A 25,261-nucleotide genomic window follows, 5' to 3' on the forward strand; every position below is an offset into this window, starting at 1 on the left:
ATTTAACTAAGCCTAACTCATCATGTTTCTGAGAAACATGCTTTATTATTTTATACTTCATTTGAATTACAATGCTGAAGTATGATAGCAAAAGAATCAGTAATTTTCACAGAGGTTATAATGAAGAAAAGCTGCCTGTGAACAGAAAGTATTACTGCTGGTTATAATGAAGAAAAGCTGCCTGTGAACAGAAAGTATTACTGCTGGTTATAATGAAGAAAAGCTGCCTGTGAACAGAAAGTATTACTGCTGGTTATAATGAAGAAAAGCTGCCTGTGAACAGAAAGTATTACTGCTGGTTATAATGAAGAAAAGCTGCCTGTGAACAGAAAGTATTACTGCTGGTTATAATGAAGAAAAGCTGCCTGTGAACAGAAAGTATTACTGCTGGTTATAATGAAGAAAAGCTGCCTGTGAACAGAAAGTATTACTGCTGGTTATAATGAAGAAAAGCTGCCTGTGAACAGAAAGTATTACTGCTGGTTATAATGAAGAAAAGCTGCCTGTGAACAGAAAGTATTTACTGCTTTTACACTTTTTAAAATATAAATACAGGAAATTACATCACACCATAACAGCTGAGGCTGAGAAACAGAGATTCACTAAAAACAAAATCAAAAATAAAACTACCTTTGATTTCAGGTTACAAGGACAAATAAGCATTATTTGTTTCAACAGTATTAAGACTTTCCTTCTAGGGAGCTATGAGTGACATATTTTGCCCAGAAAAAAGTTGGGAAATCCTCAAACATAAAGTGGTGATTATACTTTATTATCAATTCAGTTCAGCAATAAGACCATTTTGCTGATTTCAGAATTATTTTTCTTTGGAAAGAAACATAGAAACAAACTTATTTACAAATCCTTTGAATAACTCATTTTAAAATTGACACTATCAGCATATTTCAGGTTTAAGGCAGTTACTGTCAGTATTTCTGTTTGTTCTGCTTTCAGAACATACTGTTTTTACCATCATCACTATTTTCAAAAACACAAATGTACCTGACATTTTAAATTGTATCAGTAGTGCAGCAAATGTAACTTAAATACTATCATATTTATATATATAAATAGTATGCAGCTTATTGTTATCGATGTAATTCTGCTTAAGCATCATAAAGAATTAAAGCACAAGAATAGACTTAAGCAGTAAGTTTGTTTGTTTTAGGGTGTTGATGGAATTCAAGATAGTTAAAATTAAATAAAGACTGAAATTTTGCCTTACATTTTTGATTAAAGGTATATTTGCTGAGAAACAATTTGGACTAGTATATCAATCAGTAACTGTGTAACTTAGCTGGTGTTGAAAACCCATGTCTGGATGCTAATTTTACATTGAAAGCTAAACAGTATTATATGTTTTATTTGAATAACAGACTATAAATGTGTGTGTACATCAAAAACCTTCACCAAGCAATTTTCTATGCTATGAACTTCTGTTATCTGTCAATTTGTATCAGTTATGTAGCAATACTGATAGCAGCTGATATTGTTGAAAACTACTGACAGTCTGTGTAACTGACAGAAGCTGATATTGTTCAAAACTGCTAACAGTCTATTTCACTGATAGAAGCTGATAATGTTCAAAACTGCTAATATCCTGTATCACTGACAGGAGCTGATAATGTTCAAAACTGCTGATATCCTGTATCACTGACAGGAGCTGATATTGCTCAAAACTGATAACATCACTAGTAGGAGTTGATATTGTTCAAAACTACTAACAGTCTGTGTTACTGACGGGAGTTGATATTTTTCATAACTGCTGATATCCTGTATCACTTATAGGAGTTAATATTGTTCAAAAACTGGTAATAATTAGCATTGTCAGTGAGACTTTACATTGTTCACAACTAGCAACAATCTGTGTTGTCAGTATCATTGATATTTTTCAGAACTGGGGACAATTTGTAAAATTAATCTATTGGACTGGTAATAGCACACGTTGTCCAAAATTCAAAATTTCAAATAGCCAGAATGTGGATTTGATTATAAATGACTTATTTTGGTATTACAAATCTTTAGCTTTACATTTTATTTTTCGAATTATTGAAATGTTCTGTGTTTATAGGACATGTACAAATGAATGTGATTATAAGTAGGATTATAACTTATAGGATAAGTTGCTGTTGTAACCATTTCTGTTCTTATTAGAATGTGATTTGAAAATATTTTTGTATTGTATTTCAAATACCGAAAAAAAAAATATTGCTATACGATAGTATTTACATAAAGTTAAAAATAAATAAAATTATTCCTATAGCAATCTAAAGATTTTCTTTGGATATAATGAGTTTAGAATTTCACATTAAACTCCTTTCCTTGTCTGTATTTTATAAAATGTTTTATTCTCGTGCTTGTTTTTGTTAAGTTCATTTATTGCATTGATTTGTATTTCCATATGTATTAATTAATTTTATTTGTATAATTGTTGTAGTAGAATTAAGGGTGTTGGGATGTGGTTTTTATTGTCTTTCAAGCACATTTTGTCTCATATGTGATGCAATGTGGAAAATAACTTGTTCCTTTTGATAAACTGAAAAATTCCACAGCTTCAATTAAATTTAATTTCTTTTAAGGAAAACACACAGTGGAAGTTATTTTTTTAAATAAAATAGGTTTTAATTTAAACATTTTCTTCAGAACAACATCTCAAGATTCATTTAAAGTTATATTACATTTAACTTTCATTGAAGTACTGTTGAATGGATACAACCAGACCTAATGAAAGATTATGGAGAGAGAAAAAACAGCCACAGAACATGGCTCTATTCCAAGTTTTTTTCACTGTCAAATTTAAACTCTGTATTCATAAGAAAATGCTGTCTTATCAAGATTAGTAAAAGGTATTAATGTGATGGTCAATCCCACTGTTCATTGGTAAAAGAGTAGCACAAGAGTTGGCAGTGGGTGTTCATGACTAGCTGCTTTCCCTCTTGTCTTACACTGCTAAATTAGGGATGGTTAGCACAGATAGCCCTCGTGTAGCTTTGCACAAAATTCAAAACAAGCAAACAAACACATTTTTATTCAAGATTAAAGGTGTTTTTGCCCTTGTTCTTCAAATGAGAAATTTTGGAAACAGTGATATTTCATTCACCTTTAGGCCTATTCTTGAAGTTACTATGAAAGTAAGAAGTTATTAAAGTGTACTTTCAAATTAAAGAAGATTAACTACTTGTATATATAAATATATACAATAGAATATTCTTTGTTTAGAGAATTTTGAGAGAAACTGAAATTAGTCTGTCAGCTTCAGGCTAGTACAGAAGGGTCCAATTTTATAAAATGTCCAGAGTAAGTCTAGAGACTTATGTTTTAAATCAGGAGAATATATTTTTGTATGTTTACAATGGAGTATCTGTTGTTTGCTTATAATTGAATTTTATTTCACATCAAGGGTAGCATAGCTAGGTGGTTATGGTGCTTTACTTGTAACCTTAGGATCACAGGTTCGAATCCCCATCCATCCACAAATGCTCACCATTTCAACTATGAGGACATTATTATGTGATGGTCTATCCCACTATTCGTTGCTTAAAGAATACTCAAGAGATGGTAATAGGTAGTGATGACTAGCTGCCTTTTCTCTAGTCTTTCATTACTAAATTAGGGATGGCTAGTGCAGATGACCCTTATGTAGCTTTGTGTAATGTTCAAAACATCTTATCAAGCCAATGTTTATTAATGAACTAGAATTTTCAAGAAATAATCACCACCAAAATTTTTGATGATTAATGGATTTATCTATCCCATTCTTGTGTAGTGTAAAAATGAATTTTAATGTGTTTGGAAATATAATTTTGGATTGAAAAATAGTTCATCTTAAGCATAATGTTCTTATTGAATTATCAAATGCTGACAATTAAATGAATTTTTCACTATCAACAAAGAAAAAATTGTTGCTGTTTTGCTTTTGATAATGGAAACTTAGTTGTGTAATATATGACTTCCACTTTACAAAATTGCACTAATACTTGCAGTGGGGAGAGCACATATAGCCTATTGTATAGCATTGTGCTTAACAACAAACAAATGTTCTTAATATTGAATCTTCATCAGTGTCTCTCTCAGTAACTAGGAAAAGAATATCTCAGGTAAAAGATATTGGTTCATTGATGAAATGTAAAAAAAACGTGGTTTACTTTATTTTATAGGATGCTGTTCTTTCGCAGATCGTATACAGAAGATGATTTACTCTTTATAGCTATTTTTCTATGATGCAATATATATTCTAAACATGATAGGATTTAGTCGTTCAGATGTATTAATTTATACAATATATACTTCTAATTTGTTACATAGAATTAATTTTATTAACTTGTAGAATTAGTTTATTGATGATCAGAAATTATTAATATTATGTTATTAAGTTATTGTTGACATTACTCATCAGTGTAACTTTCAAACATGATTATAAGAAATGTTAATGTTCTGAAACACTTAAATCTGATAATGTTACTAGCTGATGTTGGTAAACCTATTTTCTCATTAAAATTCTACTTCTGTTTAACAGTTTATTAATGAAAAGGTCTTGACTGAAGAGGATTAGGTTTAAAATTTAAAGTTTCCTTATAAAGTAAGTTTGTATAATTTGTTTTTAGCCTAACTTGAAAGATTGCTTTACTTTCTTAAGAACTGAATATCCAAAAGATATTATCTTCAATTAGTAACTTAACACATTTCTTCATAACTATTTAGTGTAGGTAAATAATGAATTAGTTAGTTTGTTTTCTATCAAATTTAATTTGTTTGATACTGGTACAACCATGTTGATATAAATTATTTGTCACGGAGAAGTAATATGTAACTTGATTTAAATAAAGAACATTTTTAATCTATATAGTTAAAACATTATTTGTATTAATATATGATTGTGTTTTAATGCTAAGTTGACTGTGATTATGACCAAAAATGTTTTTTTTTTCAAGTTTGGAAACATTTGAAATGTTTGTTTTATATATAATGTTTTGATTTTAACATGATAATGTTATGAAACTAATAAAAAAATTGTAACAACTTTTGCTAATTTAGACAAATGATTTACGAATTACTATTTTTATGGCCTTATGTATTGTTACATATATGTTCTCTAGTGTCCCTTTATTGAAATAAAAACTACAATTAGTGTTAGAGAATGAAGAAACTAACTTAAAATTAATTAATAAGTTTTTTTCAAATGTTTAGTATTACTTAAAGGCTAAAGTAAGTTTTAAAGGACTGAGGAAAATGTACTTAGTGAGGTTAGATATAAAAAAAATATTGATTAGAATAATCACACTGAGGTAGAACACAGCAATAAACAAATGTACATTTACATATGCAGGTGTGATGCTATAGATAAAAAAGAAAAGAAACATTTACTTACTTTATACACTTTCACTTTAGAAATATATATGTATATAAGAAATCTGCATTAAGATTTTCCTTGATGACAATGGATAGAAATGTTCAAAGTCAAGCATTGATTCTGAAGATAATGTTTTCACTTTGGGTTCATCTCATTTGTATGATGCCATACTTTAGGCCACAGGTGTGGGCAACCCATCAGGGGATTTATTAGCATTTATTTGCTGGTAAAATGAGCATTATATGGAGCAACTTTTGTTTCCTCCCTCTTTTTCCTGAGCCTATCAGTCATGGCCACATTGGTGAGGATCTCAACCATTTGTTCCCTCTCACTTTGGGGTTTGCTGTGCCTTTCCACACTCTGAGGATTCTGTTTAACTCTCATTGGGTTTTTCAGATTTTATTTTTGAGGTATGTGATGTTTTGTCTGTTGCTCTTATTTTTATCACTCAAGTTCTACCCTTTTACATGATTCTTCCTCCCAACCTTATTTAGTTCCCCCCATTCCCTGATATTGTGATTCACAATGAGTGATTTACTTCCCAGTTGGGTAATGGCATTAGTATGCCTCATTCCCTGTGGTCTTTAGATCACTTCTTTCTCTTATCATAGGACAGACTGCCCTTATCCAAATGGTTAGGGGGGGCAGGTCCTGAATGTTACAGATGTCCTGTATTCCAATCTTCACCTTTACATATTGACTGGGTTGCAGTATCTCTCCTCAATCCATATTCTCACTTCTACGTTGGTTTTATCTGTCATCTTTGGCTCTGGCTCTACACACATGGTTTCTTTGTTCATGGGACCATTTGGGTCATGATTCCATGTTGTCACAGACCTGTCTTTCAGCTCCTTAATCTATGAGACCTTTGTTTGGCCAGCTTTTAAGAGGTTATATGTTGGACAAGAGTCTAAAATCTTTGGAGTCAAGAGTTGCCTTAGTTCAACAACAATCCACTCTTTCTTGTCTGGTGTCCAGTTTGTCACAGTTGGAGCTGAGTATGGCATCGATTCTTGTCTCCTGTCACTCCAATTCTCAGCCCTTTCCTGTTCTTTTTTACTGCAGTGCCATTGTTTGTTGATTTTCATGATGACACAAGGTATGCTAACTACAGTTCCAATGACTACCTGATGGGAGCTTATTCAATAGCCTTTGCTCATTGGTGGTGATCTTTCATATCTGACATTTGGGTTCATAAAGTTTTGTTTGAAAGTTTCATCATCCCATTTCTTACTTCTCATTCCTTTCCAGTATGCCTCTTTCCTTTCCTCCTATTCAAGATCCCCTGTCTCATCAATGATTTTCCAAAACAGTACAAGATCACTTCATACAACAGGCTGTTAAATCTGTCCCACACAGTTTGGGGACATTTACTCCTGCAAAACAAGACTGGGAACTGGAGGCTGCTCATCGACCTGCCCCCTCTCAATCAGTACATTCATACCCCACGATTCACCATATAATCCTACCTTACATTTTGGTAAGCTGTTTCTCCAAGTTTAGGGTGATTATCTGCACATTTACATATCAGAGCATACTTGTTCTTACCTTTGTTTTCTTTTCATTGTGTGGTGCTGTAGCAATTTTGGGCTTTACCCTTCAGGCTGGCTTTGGCACTGTATATCGTTTGTCAGGTGATGTGAACCTTTTGTCTACATCTTCATGTCCTGTGGTTGTGCTTTCACTTCTACATGGCTTCTTCTTGCTCATTTCAAACAGGAGTTGGCTTGCTGTACTTATCAGTTCCTTCTTGAAGCTGCTTGGGTGGGCTGGTTAATAAAATTGGAGAATACTTTCCTTTATCCTATGCAGTACCTCTTTCATTTGGGTGGTTTCTTCAATATCTGTCTCAGTCAGGCCCAACATTATTCTCTTTGTCTTTGTTTAATGGAACTGACCATTCGGAATGTCCTGTCTGTTTTTTTACTTTCTGCTTGGGTGGGCTGATTAATAAAATTGGAGAATACTTTCCTTTATCCTATGCAGTACCTCTTTCATTTGGGTGGTTTCTTCAATATCTGTCTCAGTCAGGCCCAACATTATTCTCTTTGTCTTTGTTTAATGGAACTGACCATTCGGAATGTCCTGTCTGTTTTTTTACTTTCTGTTCATGAGGTTCTGTTGCTTTTGGGAAGGTGATCTTCAATGACTTCTCTCATACCGCTTCGTTGGGCTCATATGCATGTATCCTTCATGACCAGTGAAACCTTTCTCGAGATCCTTTAAATTCTCTCATCACCCTTCCTTCATACACTATTTTATGATCTATGATGGTGGTTGGATAAGGCTTATACTTCTGTAGATGTCCCATTTTCTCCTCAGTGCCCAGATTTATATCTTTTCACAGATGCATCCCTTCAGGTCTGGGTTGCGTGGATTGACCTACAAGTGGCTTTGAATCATTGGTCTGTGGAGGAATGTTTTCTTCGTACTGATATCCTCTAACTTCTTGCTATTTATTAAGCTTTGAATCATTTTCTTCCTGTCTTAACGGATCAGCTGGTCATGATCCACTCTGACAGTTCAAAAGTAGTTATACATGTCAGTTGCCAAGGAGGCACCTGCTTGAGATCCCTGTGTTTTTCACCTTGAATCTTCTCTTTTAGGCCAAGTCATCACATTCATTTAATGTCATGCCATGCAGCAGGTGCTTTCAACCTTGTGGCAGATCACATCTCCTAACCACATCAGGTTTACCTGATAGAGTGGTTTCTTCATCCCCTTGTTTTTCAATGGCTTTGTGATTAGTGGGATGCTCCTCATATTGTGTACTTGCCACTTCTCTCAATCACTAATTACTTTATTTTGGCCCCCTGTTCCCCATCCTTAAGTTTTTACTATAGATGCCTTCAGTCAGAATTGGTCAAACAAATTCTTTTATGTTTGTCTTCCTATCCATTTACTTCATTGGGTAGTTTTCCTCATCCATACCACTCTGTGCAAAGTCCTTCTGGTTACTCCTTACTGGCCTGCTCAACCATGGTTTCTTGCAATGCAGTTGTTCTCTCCTGTCCCTCTCCCCTCATTTGTGACCTCCTTTGTTAACAACAGTCATCAGTCTTCATCCCGCATTTCATGCCTGGCTTTTTGTCCAGTCCTTGGTGAGGAGATCCAGTTCCTCACATCAAGTGGCATTTCATTTAGCTCATTCAATTCATCCATGACTGTGTATCAGTGGAAATGGAATGTTTTTTGCACCTGGGCCCTGGCTTGGGGGTCTAGCTTCTCATCCAGTGGATACTGGTGTCCCTGAGTTTCTTTAAGGGCTTTTTGAGAAGGGATATTTGGTCTCCTTAATATATGGGTATTGGGCAGCTCTATCCCATACTTTCCATTTTTTCTTGTTGCTGCAGGGTCTTTCTTTCTCCTGTTCTTTCTCTTTTGATATATTCTTTCTGGATATGTTAGCTTCCTAGGCATCCAGTACTTTCCTATTGAAACATTAATGTTATATTTTATTCCCTAACTTTACCTATATATGAGTCCATTTCCTTGTTTTCTTTGTTTTATCCATCCCTTAAGGCATATTTCCTTCTCCTTTTGGCTTGCAGGCAGCATTAGTCAGATATATTTCCTACTGATGTCACTCATACACTGTACCACCCAACATATCTTCTCCTATATAACGAACTTTCTTTCTTTCCGAAGACCTTGGTGGCTTGTGAAGGTAACTCTCCATTTCACCCATTTCCCTTCGTTGCATTTTTCATTTCTATTCTTGTGTGAATTCAGATAGATTTGTATGCCCGGTTTGTGCCCTTCATTGTTATATTGCATGTAAAGTTTCTTTCAGGGGTTTCCATTCCCATCTGTTTATCCTCTCAGAATCTTTCTCCTTCACCCTTACCAGTTGGGTTCATCATTTAATCCAGTTGGCTCATTCCTCTTTGTCCCCATCCCAACATACATATTCCATGTTACCTCCTATCAAATCTGTCACCTCACCTTTTCCCTTGCTTCTTGTCTTGATTGGCTTTTGGAAGAAACTCTTTAGTTGGACATGTAGACCACTTCTCAAATGTTCATATCCCAGTATCTCCATCACATTGCAATTTATGCATCCTTGGGGTATCACCTACCACATGTAACTGTACTTCAGACTTCAGTGTGGCAATGACACTATGTAAGTCTTTGTTAATGATTTCTTTTCTTTCAAAGACCCTTGCTTTGAATTTCATTTATTTGATCCTGCTCTGTGGCAAGTGGTGTCTGACCAGGTATTCTTTCTACATGAATCTGCATGTTGATTTGCATGCTCTTTCGATGGTTCTTCTTACTCATCTTTCAGATGGGATGTTTCATGAGATCATTGGAGGGTCAATAACCTCATGATATATGCTTCATAAATTGGTTCCTCCCAAACTATGGCATACCACCTATAAATGGCATGGGTAAAGCAGAAAAGGATAGTTGCACATCCTTGCCATGCCTTGATTGAATAAATCGGTATGATCTGATTTTTAGAATAGGGTTTTATGATCACCCATTGCACTGTCTCAGGTGTAGCAGTCCCTCTGAATCCTCCAATGCTCTTCTTTCCCCCTTTCTTCTAGTGAAGTATGGAAGCCCTTAACACTTATCAGTTCTGAGCTGCTGGGGTGGTTGACTATAGAAGCATCTTGCTGGATGGGTTCTGCAAAAATGACTATAACCATTCAGTTCAGAATATGGCAGTAGTGTTTTGCTAGTCTAGAAGGTGTACTATCCTCTGGATTTAATGATACATATGATAGAGTGAGAAGCCTTGATGCAGTTTACCCTTTTCATTGGGTGCCCTAATCCTATCCTTGTATGGATGTCAGTACCCCATGGGCTAGTTTTGGATATTGAGTGAACCAATCAACATAAGTCCTCACACATGTTTGAGGTTATCCATTCTCCTCTCTCAATTCTGTATTGTTGGTCATGGATGGTGTAGGTGAGTTGTTTCAGTCCCTATCCTGGAAATACATTTTTTACTTTAGGAAAATCATAACTTTGAAAACAGTAGGATTCTGGTTAATAAAAATTAAATAGTAAAGTAATTCACATGGCTGGAATAAATGGTATGCAATTATTATTCATATAAGTGTTATTAATTTAATAGTAATAATTCAATAATTTCTTCAAATGGTGAATTTAACAATTTTTTACACACTTTCAATATGGGTTTTTTCAAGTGAATTTCATACAGTTATAGGCAAGCATACCTGTATATATCAGTTAGAATTATAACATTTTAAAGGATTTATATGTATGTTGCATTTTAATACACGTAAATTAAAAAAACAGTTGGGATTTGTTTTGTGCTTTGGTACTTGGTCTTTTAGAATTTAGGCCCAGCATAGCCAGGTGAATGAGGCACTCAGTTCATAATCCAAGGGTCGCAGGTTTGAATCCCCATCACACCAAACATACTCACTTTTTCAGCCATGGGAGCATTATAATGTGATGGTCAATCCAATTATTCATTGGTAAAAGAGTAGCCCAAGAGTTGACAGTTGGTGGTGATGACTAGTTGCCTTCCCTCTAGTCTTACACTGCTAAATTAGGGACGGCTAGCACAGATAGCCCTCGTGTAGCTTTGTGTGAAATTCAAAACAAACCAAACTTTTAGAACTTATATTATTTCTAAAAGTTATTCATTATTATTAATTATGATAAATTTTTTAAACATGATGTTAATTATAACAATAGAAGAGGTCACCTGTTGTCAGGACACCTACACTAACTGTCAGAGTAACGTTCTGATCCATTCGGCTGAAGTAGTGCTTATTATTGTATCGAAAATCTCATCATTTTTGACATCATGGTGTTATATTATATATGTATATTTTTTGTATTAATTTGTAGCTTATACGTGTATAAGAATTAACTGTGTTAAGAGTTCCAATGAGACTAGTAAAAATAAAAGAACTGAGAAAAAAGTAAGTGATAATTATAAATTGTTGGTTTAGTTGCACTCTCCTAAAATGGTCAGTTTAAACAAGGGAAAAGACATAAGAAAAATGTTTATTAATATTCAGAAATGTATAGCCCAGAGAAGTGAATACAAAGCTCTGATAATTATGGATTATTGTTTTTAATTTACAGAAAGAAATGAAGAAAGAAGTAGGGTTAAGGAAGTGGCCCAGTATGTCTGTGGCACATTTCTGAGACAGAAATGATATGTAAGTAGTTAATTGTTTTGTGTTTGTATTAAAAAAATATTTTTGTGCTCTGCAATTAATTTTTCATTACTTATTAATAAAACAATGTAACCTGCTTTGAAACTACTCGTGTTTTTGCATGAATATGCGATATTGTATATCAGTGATAAATATCCCATAATAACCCACATTACACTGCTTCATTATTTTCATCTGTATGAAACACATTCAGTTTGTCAAATTATCCTTGAACAAACCCATGTCCCTGAAGAGTATATTCTTATCCATGATACAGCTTATCAGGTTCTCCTAGAATGTGTTACATAACAGCATATTCATCTCCATGATGCACACAACTTATTAGATTTTATTAGAACATCAAAGTGTCACATGTCAATATATGCATCTCTAGGATACACTACACCTTATCAGGTTATCTTGGAATGATGCAATATCACTCAACAATATATAATTTCTAGAATATGCACAACATATCAGGTTATCCTAGAACAACCCCATATCCCGCAATAATATATTCATCTATATGACACACATAAAACGTACCAAATTATCTTAGAACAACCCAATGTCATACAGCATGTTCATCTCTATGAAGCACACAACTTATCAGGTTATCTTAGAACAACAATATATCACACAACAGTATATGCATCTTTAGGATACATGGGCTGAGTGTGGACCAATAGTTAGTGTGCTACACTAGATATGTTCTCTGAATTGCACCCTGTTACTGAAGGGGAAAAAAAAAAAATCATGCTCCACACTTTGGTGCCAGAGATGCATTATAAGAGTGACAGTTCACTCCCATTATTTAATGATAGTAACTCAAAAGTTAACAGTGGATTATGCTGACTAGTTTTCTTCCCTCTATTCTTTCATTAGGGACAGATTTTTCTTGTACCATGTGAATGTACTACCAGTCAGTTAGAAAATAACATACATTAGTTATTTTGAGCTTTAGACTTAAGGAAGTTATTTGTTTACATATTTTGTCATTTTACAAAGTTATCGGTAATATTAAGTAGAGTTTCATATGATTTGATACAAGTCTTACCAGAGTTACCTGACTTACTTTTTCATTGTTATTTCTGTGTAAGAAGTTGTATGAAATATCTTCCTCTTGAATAGGTTGGTTTGACAAGATACAAGATAATAAAAATGCTTTTAGCCACAGCCAAAATATTGGGGTGTGGGAAAAGGTTAAAAATTATAGGGATCGTATATGGGAAGAGATTGAAAATTATAGAGATCATATATAAGAAGAGATTGAAAATTATAGGGATCAAGCTTTCACCAGCTATTTCTTAGTGATCAGAGATATTATAGCTCATATACTTATTCATATGACTTTGCTTCTTACAAGACTAAATTCCACAGCTTCACAGTAGGAGTAATTTTTATCATTCAATACAAAATGTACATTTTTCTCAAGGTTTTCTATCTTTATTAGAATTTGAGCAGTTTTAAGATTACATTACATTCCTGAGCTACAGGCATGAAGTTAGTAGATACTGGCAGAGCCTGAACACAGGAAATGTTTGATTGCTGTAGGATAACAGTGTAGTTGAGGCTGAAATGAAAGATGAATTCATTTACTGCAATCTAAGGTAAATCCACATTTTCCCAATTATGAAAAAAAAAAAAAACATAAGTTGGGTGGTGTAAAAAATATTTTTCAAGTTTGAATTAATTTTATGAAACTGCTTAAATTCACAGTTTGCATTTCAAATAAATTTGGACAAAAAAAATCTGTGTTCTGAGTCTGAAGTAATTTTCAGTGCTACTTGAGGACACCATTCAGGAACTAGAAATGATTTTGTATTTAAACACTTGTCTAAAAGTTGACTAAACTGTCAATACTTCATATTAAATCCACATAACTTCACTAAATGTTAAATGTTAGATAATTATGTAAAAAGTGTTGAATATCCTGGTATATTTTAACTTTTCTTCAAACATTTTTTCAGCAAGTTCTTTAAAACTGAGGAACAGTTGTATGGACTTCTTTAATTTATTATCAGATGATCAGTCATTAGAGTTATAACATATCATGTTTGTATGTTTTCAGCTTATGTACTTACAATGCTATATTCCAAAATACTGACCTATTCTGACACTTATAGCTATTACTCATCCTCCAGGGTTTCTTCTTCTGCTCATCTAAACAATGGTCTGATTTCTTCTTCTTTGCACCAGTCTTTTAAAGCTTACTCAGTTACCCTCGGGGATATTTGCCTTGGGATACTATCCACCTGCATTAATGTACCCTCTATCCTAGTACTGTATATAAGCACCTCATTCAGGTAATGTTATCACTTTTTCTCAACAAAGTGCTCATCAACAGGTTTCTTTGTACTAGTACTACAGTTGTTGGAGTTACTTTGAGCATTCTTAGTGGCATCTGGTTGAGTTTCGTAAAGGAAAAAGCCAGTATACACTATAAATTCTTGAATTATTGTTTCCAGCACAAACACAAAGTAACTCTTTTCTCTCCCATTGGTGATATCTATCATCACTTAATATCAAGGAGGGGGTCACTCTCAGTTGAGACTGTCAGTGGTTTTATTCATAGTGAGATGGAAACATATATTTGGTTCAGTGGTATTCCTTTAGGAAAACTTGAGGCTGCAATTGCAAATTATTGTGTACATTCTGGAGAGAATTTTGATTAGTTTTATCCAACACCTTTATTTACTTTGTTAGTTTCTCACTCCATGTAGGATAGTGTAAACTTATGTCAATGCTGAAGTCTGGGATTTGTTCTCCTATTGGGGAAACAGCAGTTAACCCAATGTTATTTTGTTCTAACACTAAACTTATCTTACAATATGTTTTTCTTAACAACTGTTATCACAAGTGCCTTTACAAGACATAAGAAAGAATGCCACTTTAGAATCAGCTGCTTCTGAGTTGTTTTCTTCTGTTGATACATTGACATGATGTTTTGGGTCTTTTTTTCTCCAGTGGCTTTTAAGCCTGAATTGACTTGACTGTAAGGTTTGGTCATGAATATTTAGTTCTATCACCATCTATAGATGATGTAGTTCATGCAAGGATGTTTACTGCTCAGTTACGAGACAAAACAGCTAGGCTTTAACCATCAAGGTTGTTGGAACTATATGATCTAGCTTACCATCACCACCACCACCAGGTTGGCATACATTTCAACTAAAGTACTACATCTACTCCTCAAAATTAGAAATTATAAAATATAGTTAGTAGTTTACCTGAATAGATCAATGTCCCATGGTTGTACAGAGGTATCTCTGTAGATCTACAACTGTAACATAGAGCATATTTTTTTCTGAGTACTAATCTTTGTTGGCAGATTCTCAGGGTCTCAAACTTCATATACGGAGGAGCTGGAACCATTGTTAGCATGCTCATTGGTTCAGTTGTGGGCTTCTACATTTACCCCTGTTGTTGTTGGCACCTGGCCATAGTTTCACCCCTTTTCAAGGGTCCTAGCCTCCAACATCAACTCCTTGTTACAGTTACGACAGAAAGTGTTCATACCCCTGCATTGTGAATAGTTTTTCCTCATAACTTAGAAAGTATCATGATTAGGATAATGAAAGTAAAGTATATTATAAATATTATACTAACACATATCTACATAAATTTTTATGTAAATTGAACGACAAATAAAATGCTTATAAACAAATAACCAAACATAGGAGGGGCAGAAAGTGTTTGTGCATCTACTTTAATGGTCAGTTGTGTAGCCTTTCAGGTGAATTACTTGAAGCAATCTCTCCACATAGCCGTCCATGATCATTTAACAGTACTAGACTGGTATTTTCTTCCATTCTTCTTTACAGAAGGCCTTCAACTCTTGCAAGTTTTTCGAATGAAGCTGATGAACCCAGGTCTTCAACTCATGCCAAATGTTTTCAATTGGGTTGAGATCAGGTGACTGCGATGGCCACTCCAGAACGCTTATATGGTTCCTCTGCAACCAGGATTGCACATATTTCGATCTGTGCTTAGGGTCATTGTTGTGCTGGAAGATCCAACGCTGCAAATGCCACAAGTTTTGAGCATCATTCTTGATATAAGTGCCTAATATATCAGCGTACTCTTCTTTTTTCATGATTTTGTTAACGTGGTGAAGGCTGCCTACACCAGAAGAGCTGAAGGAACCCTATAACATGATCGAGCCACCTCCGTGTTTAACTGTAGGGACGGTGTTCTTTGGAAGATTTCGTTTTCCCTTCTTACGGAAAATATTGCGAACATCATTGTAGCCGAAAAGCTCGATTTTTTCTCGTCTGACCAAAAAATACTCTTCCAATAGGTAAAGGGTTTATCTACATGCTTTCTTGCATACCTAAATCATGCTTCTAAATGAACAGGCTTTAAATATGGAGCTCTACGAGGACGGCATGCTTTAAATCCAGAAGAGCGTAGCATGTTTGTAACTAAGGAGGTGCTTATTTCAACCCCAGTTTCCCTTGCCAGTTTCTGTATGTCATTACGTGTTAAACGAGGGTTCCTGCTAACTTCTCTGAGAACCTACCTCTTGGTTCTGTCTGTAATTTTGGTGGGGTGTCCGGAACGAGGGAGGTTAGCAGTTGATTTTGTAAGCTTAAACTTGGCAATTATGCTTTGAACAGTAGATTTTGGTACATTACGTCGTGTAGCAATACTAGAAAGAGACACATGAGACTTGTATTTTACAATAATTCAGTTTCTTAAATCACTGGGCAGTAGTTTCCTGTTTGCCATGATGACCAAGCAGATAATGACGGAGACAGCGCTAAATTGCCGGAAGTAAATTTTTTGATGGCTAAATTCGAATAATTATGAACCAAGTGTCTAGTTCTGGAATGGTATAAGTAGTTTATTTGCCAAACTAAACAAAATTTTTATTGGAATATCAGTTTTTTCATAAGTTCCTGAACTGTGCAAACACTTTCTGCTCCTCCTATTTTTGGTTATTTGTTTATAGACAGTTTATTTGTCGTTTAATTTACATAAAAAAATATGTAGATGTGTGTTAGTATAATATTTATAATATAATGTACGTCTATTAGCCTAATCGTGATATATTTTAAGTTATGAGCAAAAAACTACTCAGGACGCAGGGGTACGAACACTTTCTGTCGTAACTGTATATGGGTACCCAGAATAGATTCTGTTCATTTCCATGGGTCTGTAGGGGGCCTAGTTCTGAGAATGTTTGGACACAAGGTAACTATATCCTTGGATCCATGGGCATTACAAGTCCCTGAATTGGGATTAGTGCTGCAGTTCACACCTTCAACATCACTATCCTCCCATCCTGTAGGGTTTCTTTCTTCCCCAGATCTATGGATTAATGAATATAAATCTATAGCTATCAGAGTTTTCCTGGTCTAGGGGCAGATAAAGTGTCATGCTAGTTTTTATGAGGTTTTATTCCTCTCAACTGCTGAGTCTAGGATATAGGAGATTGGTGTCAGCCATCTATTTTTCTCATCTGTATCAATGCCTAGATTCTTCACAGTTCACAAGTGATTCATTCCTAAATCTGAGTTGGCTTTTTCTTTAGATCTGTGAATGTCAAAGTTGCATCTAGTCATGGTGAAGGTCAGGTACTGCAGTTTAGAGTTCTTACCTTTTGACTAGCTTTGTCACCGCATAGGTTCTGGCAATTCATATGAGCTTTTTCGTGTCACCTCTATTCCATAGCCTTGTGCAAACACCATTCAGTGGATGGCTGGTTACTGCTGTCACCATCTTATCAAGTGTCTGAATATCACACCCAGATTTTACTTTCAGAACAACCAATTCAGCCTTTATATTCAGTGTTGAAACATCTATTCTTGTTACAATGCAATATGTAATCAGTCTGGATATATTTTTTCCATCACATATTTTAGCCTGGTTTTACACTATAGAACAGGAGGCCTGTCTCTTACTCCTGTCTCCTTTTCCCATGACACATATCATTTTTTTCTTTTTTGGGAATGTGGGCATCACTCCAGTCCCACACTCCTTTGAGATGAATGCACAAGAGATCCTTTCATTGTGCTTTACGTGACCAAATGATCATCAATATTGATTCACTAGGTTCTACAGTTTCCATAATGAGGATCTGCTTTGATCTTGATGGGTGGTTAAGTCAAGACAGTACTAAGATATCAGTTCCTCTGCCATCATCTTGTCAAAGATCATAGATTTATGAACCACTTACTTCAGAGATGGAGTATGTATCTCAACAGTCAGCAATTTCACAGTCTATGCATGGACATTAAGGCTTACATAAACAATGTTTCAGTCATTCTTACTTTTCAGGCAATGATGCCTCATAGTCTTGACTTACTAAGGAATAATCTTCAGTCTTCACATTGACAATTTCACAGTGACATCTTGCTTAGTCCAGGGCCTCTTGTTTTAAAATCTTGAATTTTTTTATCAGGACCATTTTCATCATGTTGTCCTATTAGTTTGCCATGTTCTATAGGTGATGACTGCACTAGGAGATCATTTGTCTCAACTCAGCTAGATTTTCCCAACAGAATAGATGTTGCAGTGCTAGATTTTTTGTTGGATTGGCTCTCATTTTGAAACACTGATTGATTGGTTTACCACTCATAGGAACACCCAACCACTGACAATTTGGTCTTCAATACTTTACCTTTTGGTTTTGGTAGTGGATGCATTCTGTGAAGATGGGATGGGATTACCACTCTACATATTCCTTATAATTCACATGTTATCCAAGGTACTAACATTGATTCATCATTGGTTACATTGACAAGGTGGGTACGACATTGTTCCATATTCTTATTCTGGGCTCTCTTTGAAGGTTAAGAATCTTTTAAGTGTTATGTATAATCAAATTCATCACATTTCTATTTCTTTAGTAGCCCAGTTGTATTTTTCACTGGAGGACACTGTGTGGGCTGGTATGGGAACTCCCCTCAATACCTTTATCTCACATTATTTGCATTATCTGGCAGTATCGTTATATGAAGGTGTTTGACTACCACCTGTAGCTGGCTTTACCACTTCCACTAGATTATACAAAGTGGTGAATATTTTCATTGCTGTGTGTGTCTCTTCGTTACCTTTCACTTTCTTTACTTCATTTTCACAGGATCCCACTTTATGATGAATATTTCCCAGGCAGGTGTGCTTTACCTAACCAATTCCACATTAAAAATCACTATTTCACTATACTTACTACTGGTTGCAAAAGGCTCTGTAGAAATGAAGTGTTCGTAGGAGATCACAAGGTGGTATTACCATAATATGCTGGACTGCCACTCATGGGTAAAGATAAAGGGGATTCTGTCAGTCCTTATCAATAATCAGATTAAATAAAATTGGGTTTGGTTTGCTTTTAAAAATTTAGGGAACTTGGTTCACCTTTACACTGTTCCTCAGGGCTCCTCAACACATGTTATCCTCTTGATTCTACTAGTGAAACTAGGAAGTTCTTAGTTAGTACACGCAGTTTCCAGTCATTAGGGTGGTGGACAGAGGCTTTCCCTCCTAGAATGTTAGAGTAAATTCCTCCACTCTTGAAGAAGAGGGTTTAGTATGGGACTCTCCTAATCCAGTTGCTGGATGTTCTTTCTCAAATGTTAGTAGTAGTGGCAACAGTCTACATGGGAGTCTACTAGTAATACCAATTCAGATTTGACACTCGGCTCGCCAGTTGGAGCATGTATGGCTATTCTTTTTGATCAATATCAGTCCAAAATATTGTTCATGGAAAGGGGTCCAATATTTCCTTATAATTTCATTTCTGGAGTGATCCTGTCCTGGTTCCTTGATTGAGCACATCCTCCTCATAATTCTGGGGGCAAGTGGAAGGCTCCTTTCCCATTTGGTTGGGGAAATAAGGACAAATGTTCATAATTCCAGAGCAGATGAGTTCTCTTCCTTTGATTGAGTAAGGCATACGTGATCCTATCATTTCAAGATATTTTTGGTGGAGGAGAGAGTTTGTCCACTTTGATGTCATGATTCTAGTGATTTGGAATGCATCACTCTGTAGATTCTGGTTAGAATCCAGTCAAAATTGTATCTGTATATATGATTACAGCCCAATTTCTCTAGTCATCAATATGGGGTATGGGGACCAAAACCCCATAATTCCAGCCCTAAGTATTGGAACTTCAACTGTTTGGCCTATAATGATGATCACACATGTACAATTCCACCCTTGATACAGGAGCTAAATTTAGGGTGAAGAGCATACCTTTTCTGGATGTTGTGTGTTATCCTCACTGACTTTCCAATCTTCTACTGGTACATTCATGATCTATGCAGGTGCTTTCTGTATGTATAATGTCCTTGCACAGCCCTCCATCTTATCAATTGTGTTTTGGAAGTTAACATTTTCTTAAATTGAAAATGTATTTCCAGTAATACCTCTGCTGACACTCTTCTGCTCTTCCTTCCCCATACGAGCTGGTATTAGAAACTGGGATTGAGTGTCTTGAAAAGGAATAAAATTATCTTAATGAAGTACTTCTACACAGTACCAGGATAGAGGGCACATTGATGTAGGTGGAGAGTATACCGAGACAAGTATTTCTAAGGGCAGTTGAGTGAGGTGTAAAAGACTGGAACAACCAAAGAAAAATCAAACGAGTGCTTAAATGGGCAAAGGAAGAAACCCTGGAGGTTGAGTAACAGGTGTAAGTGTCAGAGTAGGCAAATATTATTGGAAATAGATTTTTCAATTTAAGAAAATGATAACTTTGATTACTAGGCCGACTTCTACTGTTTATTATTATTATTAAGAGTAGGCTACTTCTATTACAATTTTCCAGAACATCTGAATTTAAACTAGTGAGCCTTTCTTAAAGGCTTTTATTTTCCAATTGGTATTAGTGTAGTATCATTGCAAGTGTAATATATATATATATATATATATATATATGTATTTCACTGATCAGACCAAACATAATGTAGTATTAATAGTGCTATAATGTGAGTCTAAGAATCCATTGTTCTTGTTCCATTGTTTCAAAACCACTTTCCACATTTTGGGGCTGTGAGTATACTATAAGAGTGATGGTGGTCAACTCATACTATTCAATTAGAGTCATCCAAAAGTTTGCCATTGATATCTAAAATGGAACAGTTTCAAAGATTTTTGCAACTTTGTTACAAAGCTATTTCATTTGAAAATTATATGTTTACCAAGTCCAGAGCTGTATAAACAGACAACGTTTATTTTGAAAACACTCATCTAACCCTGACCACAGCAGAAACAACAACATAGAGAAGTGCCACAACCAGAATGCACTATTGCAGTCTTCCTCCAGCCCCTTCACACCAGACCTATGATGCTAATCAAATTATTCCTCTTCAGGCAAGTCTGGCAACATAAATCATAGAAGCAGAAAGTCTATGGGCGATGAATGTCGCAGTAAGGTCTTTTCATTTGATAAATGTGATGATGTTAGTCACTCACCAATAGGTTTAGAAAATGAAACATTAACAAAGTTGTCATATGTTTTTTTGTGTTTGGATAGCCCAGAACCCTCTGCTAAAGAAATTGGAGTATGTCCTTAAAGAAAAAGTAGTTATTGATGATGCCATATTGAATGGTAAGACCACCACTGATCAAGATGAAAAGCAATTTAATGTGCTTATTAGAAACTGGTCAGAAACACGAAATCAGATTATTGGGGGATATCTTGTATCTTTCTATTTGGTCATACCAAAGTAAAGTATGCATAAAAAATTGTGCCTTTGCTAAAAAAGATAAATAACTATTCTTATGAGGCTCTTTATAAGATTATTAAGTAACTTGGTAAGAGACCAATTATGCCCTGGATGAAGCTGACTTTGAGGGTCTTCTCTTATTCATTCCTTCATGCCATACTTAATACATTCAGAGCTAGCCTAGATGCATCCAGAAAACCTTATCCACGACCTCCACATGTTTTTTTTTAAATATATCCTGCCAAATATAATATTTCCAATGACAATGAACTGGAGATGTGAATAACATTTGGGTGACATTGGTACCAGCTCTGGATTGTATCAGTTAAAAATGATATATCAGAAAGAAATATTTCCTGACATCACTCAGGAAAGACCATGAAGGGGATAAACAGTCTTCCAAAAAATAAACATTCTGCCAGAACACCTGTTCTGTTCATGAGAACAGAAATAAGAGATTGCCATGTGAAAACGTCGCTGATGATTGTCTCTAAACTTCATCAATCACAATAACTATTATGTTGTCAACATACCCTTTATCTGCCATAATTTTGAGACAGCTGCCTTATATTGTCCATATATTTGTTTCATTATATTTCTTATTTCATGCCTGGAATTGAATGGAATGCCTGCAGTCACTTTTGGAATCCATGCTGATCTTTCTAAAGAAATTATCATTATACAATTAGGATGGACTTCTCAGCTGTAACTAATAATGTTTTATAAAATATCAAAGGTATATTTATTTTGACCATAATTTTATCTCCACGTAGGATCTATTTATATGTTCATACCGAGGGTGCATTTATAACTGAATTATTTTTTCTGTGAAATTACCTTAGTTACTTCCATAAATAACACAGACCCTGAGCTAACCATAAACAATTGTCTTATATGGTTTTACTCTCACAGTATATAGTAGCACAGTTTCTTCTTAAAATACCATTACTATCATCTGTATTTCCAGCGATTAAGAATATCTTATTCCTGCATCAGAACTTAAACATTCTGAAGGTTATTCTCAATATATAATTTGATGTAATCTTAAGCCTGAAACATGACTGTGTGTTCAGTATGTAAATATTGTTTGAGTATCTTAAAAAGCAACTGTTTAATTTGAAATTTGCATTATTCTAATTTTCAAATACTATAAATAACTAAATTTATATTTTCAGCTAATATTTATTTTGTAATAAATCAGAAGCTGTTATTTTTTTTTATTTTGAACTTAAACAAGGCCTTCTTTGACCTAAATCATGGTAAAAGTTATATTGGATAATAACAAAATTTGCATAATAAAAGGTTTCACAAAAGGTTTGTGAAGATCCTAAACTCCAAACCTAAGTGTCACAAGAATTAAAATGAATGTACTACAAATTACAGTTACGTGTCACAACACTTTATTTAAGCAATCTCACTTCATAATGCTGAAATGGTTATTACTCTACAATTTGATCTTGAAAAATATAATTTGTCATTTCTAATTATCAGTATTTAGGTCATTTGGGTGCACCAAGGTGGGTCAGTTACAATCTTGACCTCTTCAGTACACTGAATATTTAAGGCATTTTTAATTACAGATGTGTTAGAGTCATTTTCCCACTGAAATTGACAGAATATTTGAACCTAGTGTTGAACCTCAGAATGAACTTCTCTTTGATCAAAACCTACTTTGCTACTAGTTATGATGCTGGATCTCAGAATGAACTTCTCTTTGACCAAAACCGTACAATTAGTTAACACTACAACTATCTTAACTTTATCTTAGTATTAATAACACTAGTTGATTTACACCTACAGTTTTTCATTAGATGTTTGTATAGCTATTTTTTATGTGATTGAGAAATTATTGTTTGGCAACTTATATTTATAACTCAATAAAATCTCAATGGTTATGTTTATTTCTTTTAGTAAAAAAAGTTACTGTATAATTACTATACAAGAACATGGTATTTTTAAAAATGTGTTGTGTTTATAGTGTTTTTAACTTGTCACAGTAAATCTATATTTATGTAGAACTTGAAGACTGAATTCTTCTTCAGACGTGCTGGTTAACACAATAGTTAACATGTCAGACTGTAGGTGTGAGGTTCTGTTGTTCACGTCTCGTTACTTATAAAAACAAAATCATGCTTAGTTCATTAGAGCCTGGCTCTGAGTACATTATAAGAGTGATGTTCAAATTCTACTAAAGAATTAGAGCAGGCCATGAATTAGTGGTGGGTGTTGTTAACTAGTTGCCTTCCCTCTAGTCTAACACTTCAAAATAAAGAATGGCTGGTACAGATAACCCCAGAGTAGCTGCGTGTAAAATTCAACAAAACAAACAAAGACACTTTTAAAATACTAAAACTAAATATCATGGCCTTTCCACCATCTAGTTGACCACTTGTCTTGAGTTAAAACCAATATAACTGTGATAACAAGAAGTAAACTGGTTGATAGATTGGGTATCATATTTAAAAAAATGAGTTATTAGATTTGGACACTTAAAAATGTTTATATTTTATATGGTTGTTCCTTTGTTTTCTCACTTCATGTCTGATATTTATTATTTGTAAGAATATTTTTTGCACACACTATCTGAATATTTAAATCTGTTTATCTAGTTATCATGATGTATTGACAAAGAAAATACTGATGTTTTTAAACTATGTTTGTGAAATTATTTCTGTGTACTTGAATAATAAAATTTTCAGCAGGACTGGTCTCATAAAGATTGCTTGTTAACTAATCTGTTATTTATTAAAGTATAAGTTGATAATTTCTAGAGTATCCAGAAATTTAAATTAAACTTCCTTTGTAAAAATGACAAAAGTTAAATTTTTTTTTTCTTGTTTAGTGTCCTAGGTACTTCTTTCACAAGTTTGAGCTGTAAACTTTAGAAAGACGACCTGTTTTTATTAGTACAGTTTTCATCAAATGATGACGTCATAATACATATTTTACTTTTTTAACTCCAGGTGAAAGAACTGTTATCAACCTTTTTTATTTCCACAAACAGTAACTTACTTAAACTTATTAAACTAAAGAAAAAAGTATTGTATTATTGGTATTAGATGATTTCAAATAAACACAATTTAGTTTTTACAGGTGTTTATTGTAATACAAACAATAAAAGTTCTTCAGAAGTTAAAAGACTCAGGTATCATATTATTGGTATTACATGATTTCAAACAAACACAATTTAGTAGATAACAGGTGTTTACTGTAATATGAACAATAAAAGTTCTTCAGAAGTTAAAAGACTCAGGTATTGTATTATTGGTATTACATGATTTCAAACAAACAATTTAATAGATAACAGGTGTTTACTGTAATATGAACAATAAAAGTTCTTCAGAAGCTAAAAGACTCAGGTATTGTATTATTGGTATTACATGATTTCAAACAAACAATTTAATAGATAACAGGTGTTTACTGTAATATGAACAATAAAAGTTCTTCAGAAGCTAAAAGACTCAGGTATTGTATTATTGGTATTACATGATTTCAAACAAACAATTTAATAGATAACAGGTGTTTACTGTAATATGAACAATAAAAGTTCTTCAAAGCTAAAAGACTCAGGTATTGTATTATTGTATTACATGATTTCAAACAAACAATTTAATAGATAACAGGTGTTTACTGTACAATAAAAGTTCTTCAGAAGTTAAAAGACTCAGGTATTGTATTATTGGTATTACATGATTTCAAACAAACACAATTTAATAGATAACAGGTGTTTACTGTAATATGAACAATAAAAGTTCTTCAGAAGTTAAAAGACTCAGGTATCATATTATTGGTATTACATGATTTCAAACAAACAATTTAATAGATAACAGGTGTTTACTGTAATACAAACAATAAAAGTTCTTCAGAAGCTAAAAGACTTAGGTTTGGTCCATTTGTATCAGTTCTTCAATTTTGTGTAAGAAATTACTATTTTTGAAAATAGGAACTACGTTTTCAACATACATTTTGCAGTTGGAATTTCGTGTATTTGATTCAAGAAATTCTGCTGAGAGTAATAAAAGTAAACGATGGTATTGTACTTTTTTATCTGTCATAATTTATGTAAGGTTAGTGAATAACAGAAGTAAAG

General features: G+C 34.1%; 1 long non-coding RNA gene across 1 annotated transcript; it reads left to right on the plus strand.

Moving 5' to 3' along the window:
* Positions 1–3,327: 3,327 nt before the first annotated feature.
* On the plus strand, positions 3,328–24,309 carry LOC143227260 (uncharacterized). Its single transcript, XR_013014970.1, has 3 exons — positions 3,328–3,558; positions 11,423–11,499; positions 24,014–24,309. It is a non-coding gene; the product is annotated as an uncharacterized LOC143227260 (long non-coding RNA).
* Positions 24,310–25,261: the final 952 nt, after the last annotated feature.

The sequence above is a fragment of the Tachypleus tridentatus genome, chromosome 9 (assembly GCF_004210375.1).
Source record: "Tachypleus tridentatus isolate NWPU-2018 chromosome 9, ASM421037v1, whole genome shotgun sequence".
Lineage (NCBI taxonomy): Eukaryota > Metazoa > Arthropoda > Merostomata > Xiphosura > Limulidae > Tachypleus > Tachypleus tridentatus.